Here is a 17,004-nt window from a genome sequence, read left to right on the forward strand (position 1 = left end):
CCGGGGTCAAGCAAGGCTGTCTCATCGCACCAACGTTCTTCTCGATCTTCCTTGCTGCAATGCTCCAACTCACCTTCAGTAAGCTCCCCGCTGGAGTGAAGCTAATTTACAGAACAAACGGGAAATTGTTAAATCTCCATCGCCTCCAGTCCAGATGCAAGGTCGTCCCATTTTCTGTCGTCTAATTGCATTATCCAGACGATGCTTGCGTCTGCATACAGTCAGAATTCGAACTCCAAACCATCATCAGCACCTTCGCTGAAGCCTACGAGAGCATGGGCCTTACACTAAACATCCATAAGACGAAGGTCCTCTACCAACCTGCCCCACCACACAGTACTGCACCCTGATTATCAAAATCCACGACAAGGACTTGGAGAACTTGGACCACTTTCCTTACCTCGGGAGCCTACTGTCAACAAGGGCAGACATCGATAACGAAGTCCAACACAGTTGCCACTGCAGCCTTCGGTCGCCTGAGGAAGAGAGTGTTTGAAGACCAGGACCTCAAACCCGGCACCACGCTCATGGTCTACAGAGTATAATGATTCCTGCCCTCCTGTATGCCTCCCAGACATGGACCATGTACAGCAGGCAACTCAAAGCACTGGAGTGGTAGCACCAAAGCTGCCTCTGCAAGATCCTGCAAATCCATTGGCAGGATAGGCGCACCACCATCAGTGTTCGCGCTCGGGCCAGCATCCCCAGCATCGAAGCTTTGACCACGCTCGATCAGCTCTGATGGACTATTTAGTCTGTATGCCCGGTACGAGACTCCCAAAGCAAACGCTCGACTCAGAACTGCGACACAGCAAGAGAGCCCCAGGAAATGCTTTAAGGGAAACCTCAAAGCCTCCATGAAAAAGTGCAACATCGCCACTGACAACCTGGCCCAAGACAACACAAAGTGGTGGAGAAGCACCCGGGAAGGCGCCGAACACCTCAAGTCACTTCGGCAGGAGCAAATGGAAGCCAAGCACAAGGAGCGCATGTTAACCCAAGCGTCCCACCCACCCGCCCCTTCAACCACCATCTGCCCCACCTGTGACAGAGTCTGTAGGTCCTGCAGTGGATTCAACATTCACCTGAGAATTAATTTTTAACGTGGAAGCAAGTCATCCTCGGGTTCCAAGGCACTGCCTAAGAAGAATGCCCCGATTTATGTTGCCATCGATTTCTTAAGCTATGAAAATCATGCAATTTCTATAACGAGCGTTGGATCGATAGAATCATAGAATCTTAGAAATTATGCCCTGTATACCCAAGTCCAGGTCATTACTTATATATAATAGAGCAGTGCATGTGGGCTCAGACAGCGTATTACAGCCCATCCCTGGGAAACGATATACCCCGGCCCAGCCAAACCTTCCTACACACCGAGCACAAGCACAGCAAAAACACACACAGCAACATTTGCCGAGGAACCGCAGTGAGTAAAATGTTCTTTTATCTCTGATAGTTGTAAATACATTTTGGTGACTCTGCGTTAGTAACAAATGTAGTTGTGAGCTGTTGTGTTGAATATAAATACATTTTGTTTATTTGTGTTAGTGTTTATGTATTTGAATGCAACAGTTTTATTTACAATTGTACTGCGGCGCATCTGTATTCGTTATTAATGTAATTTTTGTGTATATATTTGTACTTATGTTCCTTGTAAATAAATCGTAAATAAATGCAAATACAATTATAACACAGCAATACATGCAGCGATGCTCTCCGGCTTTGCAGCACCTGCCGCTTGCAGCTGCAATGGCCGGAAGGGTTAATGCATTGGGATTGAATTCCACTCGGGTTTTCCTGCTTGCTGCGATACTGTTTAAAGTTCCGTACAATGCTCGAATAAATAAGAGCTGGAGCTGCTGGGCTACATTTACATCGATCGCCAGGGCTGATCTAACCCGCAAAAGGGGCAGAAAAGGGGAAAGAAAGATTGAAACAACATTCAGTCGGGCAGAGCTGGACATCCAGCAGATTGACATTTCAGCCGAGCAGACGATGAACCTCCTTTTTGAAAATGGTTCGTCAGTCCAACTCAGAGGGGATTAAGCATCATGAAAGTCGGAATGGACTGGGGCCACTTGTATAACAGGAAGTGTAGGGGGCAGTTTCCCTTCCTTGAAGAACATTAATGATTCAGTTGCAGAATTTGTTTGCACCACTCGCCAGTCGGCCCAATGATGAGCCGAGCCGATCACGTGGAGTTGAAGCAATTTCTACAGTCAGTTAATTCAGTGGAATTTAAAGAGAAATAAGAAATTAGCGTCATTAGATGCATTTGTCCTAAACTGATGCCTTTTGCACATCTCAGGGAGGTCAGACACGCTCTGTCTGTCTGTTACTGCTTGTGACCATTAACGGGAACTGGCCGCCAGTTAAACGTTTATCAGCAAACCGAAGAAAGACATATAAACAGAAAGATGTGTTACTCGGCCCGGAGCAAAGTGCAATGGATGTCCTTCAAAATAATTGCCCCAGACATTTTGTGTGGAATTAGTTTTGTAAAGTTTAGATTTTCCATGTTACGAATATTATAACAAACTGTAAAACAACAACAACTTGAATATATATAGCGCCTTTCATAGAATCATAGAATGGAATGGTTACAGCACGGATGAAGGCCATTCAGCCCATCGAGGCCGTGCCGGCTGTCGGCAAGAGCACTTGAGCTAGTCCCTGGCACCCGCCCATTCCCGTAGCCCTGCATTTTGTTTCCTTCAGATACTTATCCAATTCCCTTTTGAAAGCCATGATTGAATCTGCCTCCACCACCTTTTCAGGCAGTGCATTCCAGATCGTCACCGCTCGCTGTGTAACAATAGGTTGTGCTTCAGTCACCTTTGGTTTGTTGCCAATCATATTCAATCTGTGTCCTCTGGTTCTCGACACTTCTGCCAATGGGAACAGTTTACCTCTACTCTATCCAGACCCCTCATGAATTTGAAAACCTCTATTAAATCTCCTCTCAATCTTCTCTGCTCTAAGGAAAACAACCTGAGCTTCTCCGGTCTATCCACGTAACTTAAGTCCCTCATCCCTGGAATCATTCTCGTAAATCTTTTTCCACACCGTCTCTAAGGCCTTCACATCCTTCCTAAAGTGCGGTGCCCAGGATTGGACACAATACTCCAGTTGGAGCCGAGCCAGTGTTTTACACAGCATCATCATAATTAACACGCTTTTGTACTCTATAGATCTATTCATGAAGCCCAGGATCCCGTAAGCTTATTTGTTAACTGCTTTCTCAATCTGCTCTGCCACCTTCAAAGATTTGTGCACATATACCCCCAGGTCTCTCTCTTCATGCACCCCCTTTATGATTGTACCCTTTAGTTTACATTTCCTCTCCTCATTCTTTCCCCCAATATGTATCACTTCGCACTTTTCTGCATTAAATTTCATCTGCCACGTGTCTGCCCATTCCCCCAGCCTGTCTATGACCACATGAACTCTATCACTATCCTCCTCACTGTTCAATATACTTCCAAGTTTTGCATCAGCTGCAAGTTTTGAAATTGTGCCCTGAACTCCCAGGCCCAAGTCATTAATATATATCAACAAAAGCAGTGATCCCAGAACCGAGCCCGGGATCAACACTGTAAAACATCCTCAAGTCCGAAAAGCAACAGTTCACCACAACTCTCTGTTTCCTGTACTTAGCCAATTTCGTATCCATGCTACAACTCTCCCTTTTATTCCATGGGCTTTAACATTGCTGGCAAGCCTATTATGTGTCACATTGTCGAACGCCTTTTGGAAGTCCACGTCAATTGCATTGCGCTCATCAACCCTCTCTGTTACAGCATCAGAAATCTCTATCAAGTGGGTGAGAGAGTTATTCTACAATCAGTGAGTGCAGGACATCCCTTCAACATTGTTCAGATATAAAATTTAAAAATACTCTCTAATAGATAAACTGAGAGTGTAATCAGAAGTAACAGAAAAAGCGCACTTAACTCTGAAAATAATTATTGCCCCAAAACTGGATATTCAACCCTTCAAACACTGCCGTGATATAAACTCAGAACTGCACACTGTGAAAGCTCAGTGATCCCGCAGTGATTCAAACACACATCATTTTACTGCGAATGCAGATACACTGGCGTTCCACCATTGGTCCACAGTTAGCAAGTGATGCCAAATCCAGAGAAGGTAGATCGGTGCAGACCGCCACCTGGGCTCTCGGAGTGCAAGAGGCAGAAGCAGCAGCAGCCAGGATCCCCGCTCTCTAATCCAGCCACTACCGGTGGAGAGCTGCCAGTCCCGGCTTGAGGCATGCCTGGGAGCCGCTGAAAACAGTGGATACGAGAGCAAGTCAGATGCTGGGTATTCTGCGGCGATTGTCTCATCTCCTGACTCCCCAAGGCATTTCCACCATCTACAAGGCACAAGTCAAGTGTGTGATGGAATACTCTCCAATTGCTTGGATGAGTGCAACTCCAACAACACTCAAGAAGCTCGACACCATACAGGACAAACCAGCCCGCTTGATTGGCATCCCATTCATCACCTTAAAAATTCACTCCCTTCACAAGTGGCGTACCGTGGCTGCAGTGTATACCATCTACAAGATGCACTGCAGCAACTCGCCAAGGCTTCTTCAACAGCACCTGCCAAACCCACGAACTCTACCACCTAGAAGAACAAGGGCAGCAGGCGCATGGGAACACCAACAGCTCCAAGTTCCCCTCCAAGTCACGCACCAGCCTGAGTTGGAAATATATCAACGTTCCTTCATCGTTGCTGGGTCAAAATCCTGGAACTCCCTCTCTAACAGCATTGTGGGAGTACCTTCATGAAACGGACTGCAGTGGTTCAAGGAGGCCGCTCACCATCTCCTTCTCAAGGACAATTACGGATTACCAGCGAGGCCCACAATCCATGAAGGAATAAAAAGAATAGTTTTTTTGCGCATGATGTTGCGTAATAAAGGGATTGTTGATGAAGTGCCTGTCTCACTAGATGCTGCTTGACCTGATCAACGCTCCATCCATCATATATTTTTTATTTTGAACTTTGCAGCGAGCATTTCTTCGCACAACAACAAAATCAACATAATTTTATGGCAGCAATGGGATTTGAACCCACGGCCGTGAAAAGACTGAAGTCTAATTCCAGCACCTTAGACCGCTCGGCCACGCTACCACGCCAACATGTCCACATTTCGGACACTGGCGACTGATAATTGAAAGCCAGCTCTCCTGTTGCTTTTGCATTGAGTCAAGGGCTTTGCATTGAGAAAGAAGGAAATAAAAGAGCTTTCTGAGCTGTGTTTATGGAGCGAGGTGGTTGAGAGTTTAAGGCGGCGGGTCACTAATCATCTGTGCTCTACACGCATTGTTTCGAATTCTACCGTTATTGCATTTAAAACTAGATCTTTTTCAACACATCCAAGACTCCTGTATCTGAGTCCTTTCCTTGCCCAATCGACAGTGGGAAGTTTTGTTTTGCTGCCTCACTCTATTTGCACAAATCAGCAAAGTCCTCATTTCAGCCCAAACTGTTTCTTGCACGGAGGTGTTGAAATTGTAAGATATGAGTGACGTGAAGTATAATTCAAAGTGGACAGTGACGTCCTGGTAAAAGGAAAATTTCTCTTCAGATGCTGCCTGAGCTATTGAATATTTGCAGCATTTTCTGTTTTAATTTTCTGCTTGCACTGCAGCAGTTTACCCAACAACACAAAGCTTGCCACAAGGGCGCAGCTCCAGGCAAAACGTTTCTGCACTCTTCTCACATACAAGATCACGCTTACCTTCCCCCACACATGCCAGAAATTCGGGTCCCAACACGTGAGTAAGCACGGGGTACTCACGCGTAGACTGAACGAAAGTGTTGGTTTCGTGCATGCACTGCGCATGCGTGGGAAAACGGCACTTCCATTCCCCTGAAAGAACGGGTTCAGAGGTGGAACGCGCGCGCAGGTGAGACTGCGTGTGCGCTTTGAACTTAGGTTTTTTTTACAGGTTTTCACATGAGGGTAAGCCTATAGGATTTACATATTTGAAAAGCAGGCGTAAGGCCTGCTTTTTAAAAGGTAACTGGTCAATTAATTAAAATTAAAACATTTTTCTGCAGGTTTATTATTTTTAAATACTTTAAAGTAAGGTAAGTTGATTTTTAGCCCCGTTTTTTTATAAAGTTATTTTTTTCAAAAATTTATATTATTGTTTAAAATAGTTATTTAATGTAATTTATAGTTTATTTAAACAGTGTGATTTAATAAAAACATATTTTAAGGTTAACGACTGTTTTGGGAGCCAGAGTATTCATAAGTTTGATAGGGCTTTCTGTCAATCTTATGAATGGGCTTTTCGCTCCTCCGATTGGCTGCCCATGGCTCACTTGATCTCAGGGTTGCATCGGACTAACTACGCCACTGGAACATGCAAGCACAGCGCACCGGGAGCAGGACCGGGTGATGGCCCAGAAATTCGGGTCGGGGGCTTCCTGCAGCTGCAAGCCCCTGACCTGCACTTACCTGGCGCGCCGGCCATTGTGCTTTGGGCCCACGTGGGATTCCAATCCTGGGCCTCCTCCAACTGCTGGCACGCTGTTCTTGTGTATCCCAGGGGCGCAGTTATTTCAATGCGTCCACTGGCATCACGTGAGCCATGGAGAGCCAATGGTAGCAGGGAATGCTTCATTCATAAATTTGACAGGAAGAGCTGTCAAACCTATAAAGCGTATAAGCCACAAAACATCATTAAATTTCAAATACATTAAAAAAAGAATCACATTTTTAAAATAACTATAAATTACATAAAATAACTGTTTTAAACAAAAATTTAAATTTTGAAAAAATTATTACTGTTTTTAACGCGGGTCAAAATAAATTTACATTTCATTTAAGTATTTAAAAGTAATAAACCTGTGGAAAATATGTTATAATTTTATTTAATTCACCACTTACTATATTAAAAGCAGGCTTTGCGACTGCTTTTTAAACGCACAGCTGCTGGAGGCTTACCCTCCAGGAGAAACCTGTAAAAAAAACGAAGTTCCAGGCGTGCTCGTTGCCTCTCCGGTGCACGCATTCGACCTGTGAACCCCTTCCATTCAAGGGAACGGAAGTTCCGGTTTCCAGTGCATGAGCAGTGCATGCATGAAACCGGCATATTCGTTGGCGCTACACGAGAATACCCAGCGCGTACTCATCCGTGAGGCACCGAATTTCTGGCCCTATATGTTGGAGAGTTTCCATCAAATAGATTTTAATAAATCTGCAAAAAGACGAGGTTAAGACTGGAACTGATAAGATGTCGATTACAGAGCTAACATCAAAGTCAGGCTCATTATCCAATGAGGCAGGAAACCGCGAACAAGGAGGATGGGAATGAAGCAAGGCGGAAAGAAAGGGAGAAAGGTGGAAGGAGCTCTGGATTCGATCAAATTTCCATTAGAGCTGGGTGAAATAATAGGTTGAGAAATTGGGAGAATTTTATCAAACAGGGAGAGAAAATATGGTCTAACTTGGGGACTATAACATTTTCATGCTCCGTATCTTCCAACTGGATTAACAGTCCTGAGACTATAAACTCTCACCAACCTCGATCTAACATTATAATCCAAAAGGAGTCATCCAGAAATCCTTTTTATTTCAGTATTTCTGTTTCCAAACCATAGAAACCACCTTTAATAAAGTCCCTTTACCGCATGTCCTGCCCGAGCTCCCAGATTGAGAATGTGGAAAATGTGCAGCAGGCTTCTGGAAGCAAACCGATTTATATATTGACCTCACAGCTTCGGCACTTCTGGGACTGAATTGCTGCTTTAAAGAATAAAATTGCCGTTTTCTTACGATATACTGAACACTGGCTGATTTTCCGGCGGTTATTATTTGAAGACTTTTGGAATATCTCCAGGCCGAGGAAAGTGGTTCTATTAAAATTTTGGAGCACGTCCAGGGTTTGAACCCGGAACCTCTTGCATTTTAATTGATGTGAATTCCCAAAACGACAACCACACCCCTAGACCAAAGAACCACTGAGCTTGCAATGGTTGTTTAATCTCAGCAATGAGAATTTCACATACATAAAGCAGATATTTTAGATCAGAGACAGCGTTAAATCTCATTGCTTTCTAATGCATCAATGTGTGAATATGACATTAAATGTGTTTCAATACAGTAGGGGGATTTAAAGCAGATTCTGAGCCAATGGTTTCTAAGGTGATCTTACCTGTGGCTCGTTATTTCCCTCTCCCCTTCCTCCCACACGCTGACGGTTTTTAAACCTTGTTTTATTTGTGCTTCTCTGAGCCAGTGCATTCCACAGTCTCACAAGCCTTTCTACAAATACCCTTGCACTGCTTGACTTCTCTGTTTATTAGTTACTAGCTGGGGGGCCCAGCGTTGCCAGGGCTTTTTTGGGCTGCGCGGTTTGCGGCCAGCCACTGCCGGTCCCCCGCTCTGTGTCTTGGGACGTGCGGCTGACGGCGGACCGCTGCCGCTCCCCCGCTGTGTGTCTCAGGCTGAGCGGTTGTCAGGGCTGGCCCGAGTGACCCCAACTCACCTCCGAATCTGTCGGGCAGGGAGCGGGATACTGTGCCAGAGCTGCAATGAGGGGGTTTGTTGTGTTGGTGGTGTCGATGTAGGAATAAACAAAATGGCGGCGAAGTTTCGGGATGCTGCAGGGTTAGGTCCGCCCACACACACACACGCCATGAAATGCCCCCCGTGACGCAGCGCGCTCCCCCCCCGTAGGATTGGTCAACCTTCACGTCAGTCAATGCTAATTAGCGGATTTCCCCCCGTTTGATTGGCCAACCGCTAATGAGTGGAACTTTGAAAGTTTTTATCTACTGTCCGAACAATTTCTATCTGACCAAAAAGTAAATACACCTAGGATACCCTCCTAATCATAACCTTTCTTTTGATATAACATATGTGTAGGTAAGCTGTATAACGTTTGAGTGATGCCCAGACAGACAGACACCACTATCCTTTTATATGTATATACTAGCTGGGGGGGCCCCGTGTTGCCAGGGCTGTTTTGGGCTGGGCGGTTTAAATCGAGTCCCAGGCTTTTGGGACTGTCTCTGTGTCCCTCTGTGAATCTGCTGCCGGGCAACATTTCTACCGTTTAATACCTTCAAAGATGAAAGTGAAAGTACTTATCAAACGTTTTTGGTAAATCTTATGTTATTTATTAAAGAGATACTAATTTTTAGCAGCTGGATTAGCAGATTTTGAGCTGGAAGTAGTTGAAGCAATGGCTGCCAGATCCATGAGATGAAAACAATTAGTCCCGCCCACACACACACTGATTGGCCAACCATCAGGTGACTGAACTGTAGGATTGGTCAATCATGATGGCGCAGGATTGGTCGACCTTGACATCAGTCAATCAATGGTAATTAGCAGATAATGAGATTAATTTTGAAGGTTTTTTGTATAACATGCGAAGAATTTTTGTCCGACTGAAAACTAAATATGCTTACGACCGTCCTGGAATGGTAAGCTTTCTTTGGACGTAACGCTAATGTAGGTACGCTCTATAACTTTCGAGTGTATAGCCGGACAGACACACAGAAGGACAGACAGACAGACAGACAGATAGACAGACAGACAGACAGATCAATCCTTTTATATATATAGATACTAGCTGAAGTGCCCGGCGGTGCCAAGGGATTTTTGAGGGCATGTTCTTGTTGGAAGAGAGAGAGAGAGCGACTGGGAGGAAGAGAGAGAGCGACTGGGGGGAAGAGAGAGAGCGACTGGGGGGAAGAGAGAGAGCGACTGGGGGAAGAAAGAGTGTGACTGGGGGGAAGAGAGAGAGTGACTGGGGGGGAAGAGAGAGAGCGACTGGGGGGGAAGAGAGAGACTGACTGGGGGGAAGAGAGCGAGCAACTGGGGGGAAGAGAGAGAGCGACTGGGGGGAAGAGAGAGAGCGATTGGGGGGAAGAGAGAGAGCGACTGGGGGGAAGAGAGAGAGCCACTGGGGGGGAAGAGAGAGAGTGACTGGGGGGTAAGAGAGAGAGCGACTGGGGGGGAAGAGAGAGACTGACTGGGGGGAAGAGAGCGAGCAACTGGGGGGACGAGAGAGAGCGACTGGGGGGAAGAGAGAGAGCAATTGGGGGGAAGAGAGAGAGCGACTGGGGGGAAGAGAGAGAGCCACTGGGGGGGAAGAGAGAGAGAGACTGGAGGAAGAGGGAGAGCGACTGGGGGGAAGAGAGAGAGCGACTGGGGGAAGAGAGAGAGTGACTGGGGGGAAGAGAGAGAGCGACTGGGTGAAGAGAGAGAGCGGCTGGGGGGCATAGAGAGAGCGACTGGGGGGAAGAGAGAGAGTGAGTGGGGGGAAGAGAGAGAGCGACTGGGGGGAAGAGAGAGAGCGACTGGGGGGAAGAGAGTGAGCGACAGGTGGAAGAGAGAGAGAGACTGGGGGGAAGAGAGAGAGCGACTGGGGGGAAGAGAGATAGCGACTGGGGAGGGGGCAGGGGGAGGGTAGAGGGGGAGGGGAGAGGAGGCGGAGGAGGGGGGAGGGGGAGAGGGGGCAGGGGGAGGGGGGAGGGAGGGGGAGGGGGAAGGGGGAGGCAGAGGGGGAGAAGGGGAAGGGGGCGATGGGGGAAGGGGGAGTGGGGGATGGGGAGGGAGGGGGTAAGTGGAGGGGAAGGGGAGGGGGAAGGGGAGGGGAAGCGGGGAGGAAGGGGAGGGGGAAGGGGAGGGGGGAAGGGGAAGGGGGGAGGGGGGAAGAGGGGAAGGGGAAGGGGAGGGGAGGGAAGGGGGAAATGGGGGGAAGGGAAAGGGGAGGAGGGGGGAAGTGGGAGGAGGGGGAGGGGAGTGGGGGGAAGGGGTGTGTGGGGGGGAGGGGGAGGGGGGTGTGGGGGGGGAGGGGATTGGGGTAGGGGGATGTGGGGTGGGAAGGGAGGGGTGAAAAGGAGGGGGGAGAAAGGGAGGTGGAGAGAAAGGGAGGGGGGAACCAGCAGACCCTTTCCTCTCTGCTGGCGTTGGCTCCGCAGAGCTCCATGCCACCCCATGCACTGACATGGCCCAGTCGAGCGCAGCACCCCGGTCAGGCAGAGCCCCGCTATCCTGAGCCCCGCCCCCCGCTCTCCCGAGTCCCGCCCGCTCTCATGAGACCCGCTCTCCCGCGTAAACCGGCTTCAAGACCGCCGAGCGTGGAAAAAAACATAGAAACATAGAGATAGGAACAGGAGTAGGCCATTCGGCCCTTCGAGCCTGCTCCGCCATTCAATGAGATCATGGCTGATCTTCGTCTGAGATCATAGCTGATCTTACCAGTTCAGTACCCCGTCCCCGCCTTTTCTCCGTAACCCTTAATCCCCTTAGCCTTCAGAAATATATCCAATTCTCTCTTGAAAATATTTATTGAATTAGCCTTCACAGCCCTCTGTGGCAGGGAATTCCACAGGCTCACCACTCTTTGAGTGAAGAAATTCTTCCTCATCTCTGTTTTAAATGATTTGCCCGCTATTTTTAGACTGTGGCCCCTGGTTCTGTGCTCCCCGGCCATTGGAAACATTCTCTCTGAATTCAGCCTGTCCAGGCCTGCCATAATTTTATATGTTTCGATGAGATCCCCTCTCAATCTTCTAAACTCCAGTGAGTACAAGCCCAAACTATTTAATCTCTCTTCGTAGGTCATTCCCGCCATTCCAGGTATCAGCCTGGTGAATCGCCGTTGCACTCTTTCCATGGCAAGAACATCCTTCCGCAGATGGGGCGACCAAAACTGTACACAATACTCCAGATGCGGTCTCACCAGCACCTTGTACAGCTGTAGTAAGGTATCCCTATTCCTATACTCGAACCCCCTTGATATGAAGGCCAACATACCATTTGCCTTCTTGATCGCCTGTTGCACCTGCATGCTCTCCTTCAGTGACTGGTGCACAAGAACACCCAGGTCCCTCTGCACTTCCCCATCTCCCAATCTATTGCCATTTAGATAATAATCTACCCTCCTGTTTTTACCCCCAAAGTGGATAACCTCGCATTTATCCACATTATAGTGCATCTGCCACGTATCCGCCCATTCCCCCAACCTGTCCAAATCGCACTGTAGCCTCCTGACATCCTCATCAGAGCCCACCCCTCCTCCTAGTTTAGTGTCGTCAGCGAATTTGGAAATATTGCATCCAATTCCCTGATCCAGATCATTTATATATATTGTGAACAGCTGGGGTCCCAGGACAGATCCTTGCGGCACCCCGCTGGTCACTGCCTGCCACTCCGAAAACGAGCCGTTTATTCCAACTCTCTGTTTTCTATCCGCCAGCCAGTTCTCTATCCACGTAAATACTTTGCCCCCAATCCCATGAGCCTTAATTTTGCATGATAATCTTTTGTGTGGAACCTTATCGAAGGCTTTCTGGAAGTCAAGGTACACCACATCCACTGGCTCTCCCCCATCTATTTTACCAGTTACTTCCTCAAAAAATTCCAGCAGATTAGTCAAACACGATTTACCCTTTGTAAATCCATGTTGACTCTGTCCGATCCTTTCCCCATTTGTCAAGTGCTCCGCTATTTTATCCTTAATAATGGACTCTAGCATTTTGCCCACAACCGATGTAAGGCTTACTGGTCTATAATTCCCTGCTTTCTCTCTACCCCCCTTTTTAAATATTGGGGTAACATTAGCTACCCTCCAATCCACGGGTACTGTTCCCGAGTCAATGGAGTTCCGGAAGATGATCCTTAGAGCATCTGCTATCTCCAGGGCCACCTCCTTAAGTACCCTAGGATGTAGTTTATCAGGCCCCGGGGATTTGTCGGCCTTCAGTCCCCTCAACTTACCCAACACCATATCCCTAGAGATACTAATTTCTGTCAGCTCCTCCCTCTCATTAGTCCCTATGTTTGCCGATATTCCTGGGAGGTTATTTGTGTCCTCCTTTGTGAATACAGAACCAAAGTATGAGTTTAATTGGTCTGCCATTTCCTTATTCTCCATTATATATTCTCCCGAATCGGACTGCAAGAGACCGACTTGGGATTTTACCAGTCTTTTCCTCCTGATATACCGATAAAAGCTTTTGCAGTCTGTCTTTATGTTTGCTGCAAGTTTACTTTCGTATTCTATTTTCCCCTTCCTGATTAATCCCTTTGTCCTCTTTTGCTGTATCTTGTACTGCCCCAATCTTCCGGTCTGGTGCTTTTTTTTGCCAGTTGAGATGCCCTTTTTTTTGATTTTATGCTGTCCCTAATTTCCCTCGTTATCCACGGTTGAGTCACCTTTTTAGGTTTATTTTTATGCCAAACCGGTATAAACATGTTCTGGAATTCTTCCATTCTATCTTTGAATGCTTGCCATTGTCTCTCCACTGTCAATCCCCCCAGAAACACCACCCAATCAATCTTACCCAATTCCCGTCTCATACCCTCGTAATTCCCTTTATTTAAGTTCTGGACCTTAGTCTCTGATTCAATTTCCTCACTCTCCATCTCGACTGAGAGCTCGGAAGAGAGAGAGAGAGACGCCGCATCTCACCTGCTGGCTTCCCGTGCTTTATGCCTCGGGCGTCTGTGTGTCGCCTGCTGTGCGTGCACCCTGTGCCTGTCCTGTGTCCATCGCGGCCGACGCCGTTGCCCCGGGTAATGTGATGGGGTTACTGGGTGAGGGGGGGAGGAGCTTGCCACAAGCCGTGGGACAATTACCTAGCTCGGGCGTGGCTGGGCAGGAGAGGGCCAGGCTTTGAGGCCTTACAAAAACGGGGAAATGTAGGAAAAAGAATCAGGTAATAGAAAATATTTACAAATGAATTCACTTTTTATTAAAAACTATTTAATAAAGGCAATTTTTTTTTACTGGAAATTTAGATTTGAAAAGAAACACGCAGAAAGTGGGAAAAAGAAATGAACAGTTTGGAATCAAGATGGCGGCCACTCACCTCGGTTATGAATGATAAGGCCCACCCACACACGCACCGATTGGTCAACCGTCAGGTCGCTGAACTGTAGGATTGGTCAATCATCACATTACTCAACTGTGGGCTGGCCCGCCTGCACACAAAATGAACCCACCCCCACTCGATGCAAATGAGCTGATAATGAGCGGAATTTTGAAAGTTTTTTGGATACCGTCGGCACAATTGTTGTCCGACCAAAATGTAAATACGCCTACAAGATACCCCTAATGATGAGCTTTCTTTTCATATAACATATGTGTAGGTACGCTCTATAACGTTTGATTGTATAGACGGAAAGGCAGACAGACAGAGAGACAGACAGACAGAGACATACTGTTTTATATATACTAGCTGGCGTGCCCGGTGGTGACGAGGCTTTTTTGAGGAGAGAGAGAGAGAGAGAGAGCGACGGGGGGTGGGGGGGGAGAGAGAGAGCGCGACTGGGGGGAAGAGAGAGAGCGCGACTGGGGGGAAGAGAGAGAGCGACTGGGGGAAAGAGAGAGAGCGACTGGGGGGAAGAGAGAGAGCAACTGGGGGGAAGAGAGAACGACTGGGGGGAAGAGAGAGAGCGACGGGGGAAGAGACCGAATGACGGGGGGAAGAGAGAGAGCGACTGGGGGAAGAGAGAGAGCGACTGGGGGAAAGAGAGAGCATGATGGGGGGATGAGAGAGAGCGACTGGTGGGAAGAGAGAGAGCGACTGGGGGGAAGAGAGAGAGCGACTGGGGGAAGAGAGAGAGTGACGGGGGGAAGAGAGAGCACGATGGGGGGACGAGAGAGAGCGACTGGTGGGAAGAGAGAGAGCGACTGGGGGGAAGAGAGAGAGCGACTGGGGGAAGAGAGAGAGTGACTGGGGGGAAGAGAGAGAGCGACTGGGGGGAAGAGGGGAGCGACTGGGGAGAAGAGGCAGAGCGAGTGGGGGGAAGAGGGTAGTGGGGGGAAGAGGGGAGGAAGGGGGAGAAAGAGGGGCGGAAGGGGAAGTGTGGGAGGGAGGGGCAGGGAGGGGGGAAGGTGGGAGGGGAGGGAAGGGGGGGGGAAGGGAGGGAGGGGAGGGGAGGGGGGAGGGGAGTTGGGGGGAGGGGGGGAGGGAAGAGGGGAAGGGGGAGGGAAGGGCGTAAGGGGGAGGGAAGGGGAGGGGAGGAAAAGGGGAGCGGGGGGGAGGAGGGAGGGGGAAGGGGGAGGGAAGGGGGGAGCTGGGGGGAGGAGGGAGGGGGATGAGGGGGGAGGGAGGGGGAGGGAGGGGAGAGGGAGAGGGGGAGGGGGAGAGAGAGAGTGGGAGAGGCCGGGTTGCCGGGGTAACCCTCCTCCCCCTCCCGCGACCCGCCCCTGCCAAACCCGCCACCCTGCCCATCGCGAGCCCCGTCCCCCCAGCTCCCCGAGCCCCGCCCCCCCTCCTGAGGCCGGGCCTGAGGCGGCTTGAGATGGCCGATTGCCGGGGTAACCCTCTTCCCTCGCCACCCTCCCGATCTCCGGGACCGGGACCGGGCTTGGGCCTGAGCGGGTTGAGATGGCCGATTGCGGCTGGCCAAGCCCGGTTGCCAGTTTAACCCTCTACACTCCCCCTTCCCGCTACCCCCTCCCCCTCCCCTCCACCCCCTCCCCCTCCCCTCCTGAGCTCCGCTCCCCTTGAGCCCTGCCCCACAGTAAACTGCTCGCTTCCCTCTGCCCGCACTCTGTGGGCCCTGTGGTCAGCCTTCACCAAGATGGCTGGCTGCTCATTCGGAATCGGGCCCAGCGGGACGGCCAGTGCGCAGCTCGGGCGTGGTTGGGATGGACAGGCCCAGGGTTGAAGGCCTGAGTCCTGCAGACAGCAGACCTGCAGAAATGAAACAGGTAATGGGCTCATTTATTACACACAAATTATATAATGAGTTAGTTGGGCTCCTAAGTACCAAATCTGTGGTGGATAAAATCCCCTACACACGTACAGAAGTGGGAAAAAAATAAACTTACGAATCAAGATGACTGACACTCACCTCGGTTCAGAATGATAAGGCCCGCCCGCCATCAGGTCACTGAAGTGTAGGATTGGTCAAGGGCCCTGTCACTCGACTCTATGACGGCCCGCCCGCCCGCGTGATGAACCCGCCCCTGTAATGCAGCGATTGGTCGACCGTCAGGTCGCTCGACCGTATGATTGGTCGACCTTCACGTCACTCGATTCTAATGAGCGGATAATGAGAGGAATTTTGAATAATGAGCGGATAATGAGCGGAATTTTGAACGTTTTTCGGATATCGCGGGCGCAATTTTTGTCTCGCTGAAACGTAAACACGCTTATGACCGTTCTGGAATCGTAATCTTTCTTTTGATGTGACGCACGTTAGGCACGCTCTATAACTTGATAGTGTATAGCTGGACAGACAGACAGACATAAGTACCGCTATTATATATAGATAGATAGATGATAGATGAAGCACCTTGAGGTGCAATGGTGGCACTTGTGACGTCAACTTAAAAGGCGGCACTTTGGAAACACTTTGCCGTCTCAATTTCTTTTTGCACAGAATTGAACCGGAATCTTTCAACATGGACTATTGTATTTGCTGCATCACAATAAAACATATCTTGTTATAAATGCTGGCTCATTAGCTCCCCAGTATCGGAGGAAGGATGGTCTGATCTCCTCATTTATTTCATGTAAGACACAAACACAGGGTAATCATTCAGAATCATCTCACAGATTGACACAGATATAAACAAAGCGGGGGATACAGATAGCAATGGGACTCATGGCGGAATAGACAAGAGAACTGGAGAAATACAAAACGGCCTGTGACTCCAGGAGACAGTGACCGGTAGCTGATAGACATCAGTGAGTGGAGGCGAGCATATGGGTCGGGTTTTGGCCCATTGGCTTAGCTGGTCAAAGCGTCTGTATAGTGATAGATTGGTAGATCCTGGATTCGACTCCCTAGCGGAGCCTTTTTTTTTCTTAATGACTCTGTAGGGGTGAAATTCTTCCCGTGTGAATAGGCTACAGTCCTTTTAAATGTAACTGCGGCTGCTTTAGTTACCGTTCTGGATGAAGGCTCCAGTCGCTGCGGGTCTGGCTCGAATTCCACTGCTTCCTAATTTCTGGTGGTGCTCATTTTGGCCTTCACCAGAAATCCATCTTTTCTAAGCAGTGCCG

The sequence above is a fragment of the Somniosus microcephalus genome, unplaced genomic scaffold (assembly GCF_052327205.1).
Source record: "Somniosus microcephalus isolate GS21.2 unplaced genomic scaffold, FLI_Smic_1.0 unresolved_chr1, whole genome shotgun sequence".
NCBI classification, from domain to species: Eukaryota; Metazoa; Chordata; class Chondrichthyes; order Squaliformes; family Somniosidae; genus Somniosus; species Somniosus microcephalus.